The following is a 1,629-nucleotide window of genomic DNA, read 5'->3' as shown; positions in this document are numbered from 1 at the left end:
CAAAAAGCATGAAAGAGGGAGCTCTTCTTAATATTTAGACACCAAAATCATGTCGATACACCTTACCGACTGCGAGTAAAGCCACCCACGCTTTAACTTGACTTCTGTATCTTGTCTTCCACTCGCCTCCCCATCAGTACTCCTCTCCATACTTTCACTCTCCCTACTCTCCATCACTTCCGCATCCCACCCTTACTTCCCCCATGCTTAATCCTCCAACTTTCACTCCCCTACTTATTCTCCTCTCTCATAATTTTTCTCTATTCCCCGTCCCTAACCTCCATCCTTAACTTCCCTTCCCGGGGAAAAAGTGAGACAGACACTCGGCCGAAATTATGAAGGGTGCTGTCCATGTCAATGGAAGCCTAACCTTAGAACGATCTACATAGCTGGCTCGTCCTCTAACCGTCCACCGGGGTTGTAGACTACCCCAACTTCTGCCTTGGCACAATGCTTTCTATTTGTAGTTTAACAATTTTAAGGTAAGGATTTTTTTGTTTTTCAATATAGAAAACAATGGTAATAATAATATTCTTCTCATTTTTCGATAAATGTTAAATAATTTGTTAAACATTAGAAAAGAACTAACAATTCCGCAAAATTGACGTTTTTTTTATAAAAAATAACGTAGTTTTTCAACAATATGACAATATGCGACAATGAACAGCGTCATCTTTTGAAAGGACGTAATTCAAGGCAATGCGACACCATGAGCCCTCTGCATCACACTTCTACCCCTGTCTCTCGCATTACACAATTCGCGTGGGTATCTCTACGGTCAAACTTATTATCGCGAGCATAAGATCACTCATTTATTTTACATTGGTGACCTGAAGATCTATGCTTTAATTGCAAGCTAGCTTCAGAGTGCTTGCAGTGTCGTTATGGGATATATTAGAGAGATATGGTATGGAGTTTGGATTGGGTACGTGTATAAAGATTCAACTACCCAAAAAACATATAGATATACTGGTTAAGTCCACGGTTCATAAAAATATATTTTTTTTTTTTGCAAAAATATACACGAAAAATTGCTGTTTCCGTCGATTTTATGTCTATTTTTTCGTTTTTTAGAAAAATACGAGCCAACTTGGTTATTTGGACACCGGATTCGAATTCAGCGACTCCAAAATCATATATATATATATATATATATATATATATATTTATACAGGGTTGACACGCTGGGGCTTACATACATGGCGAGTTGAATGCTACCCGAATTGCATAACAGCAGGACAGAAGCCATTATACAGGGGTATTTTCATATTTCGCGCCTTTAAAGTTTCATTCGGATTGGCCATTTCGTCAAGTCCGTATTTCACCGGGAGCGGGTGCTAATCTGAAAAATTGCACCCGCTTCCAGCGAAATCGCGGTAAAATTTCAGCCATAACCACGTCTCACATCCGTGAGATAGGTGGTTACAGTCTGTAAAGGAATCAATACGACGATCCAGCAAAAGCCTCGTGGACCCTAAGAACACAAAGCGATCCAAGGACAACCGCCCTCTGCATTTTTCACGCAAATGTTCTAGCATATTGTTGACACGCAGGGATGCTTTTTAGGCTATTAGCAAGTGAAAGCTTGGCACCTCTAAGAGCGCCGATGATAAGGACGATCAGTTTAAC

At 40.1% G+C, this 1,629-nt stretch overlaps 1 protein-coding gene across 8 annotated transcripts in view; it reads left to right on the top strand.

Annotated features, from left to right (window-relative positions):
• LOC117172679 (spondin-1-like) overlaps positions 1 to 1,629 on the top strand; it is a 316,699-nt gene that overhangs the window by 265,039 nt on the left and 50,031 nt on the right. The window lies entirely within an intron of this gene.

This window comes from Belonocnema kinseyi, chromosome 5, assembly GCF_010883055.1.
Source record: "Belonocnema kinseyi isolate 2016_QV_RU_SX_M_011 chromosome 5, B_treatae_v1, whole genome shotgun sequence".
Lineage (NCBI taxonomy): Eukaryota > Metazoa > Arthropoda > Insecta > Hymenoptera > Cynipidae > Belonocnema > Belonocnema kinseyi.
Note: the sequence above shows the minus strand (reverse complement) of the source record. Positions and strands in the feature narration are given on the sequence as shown.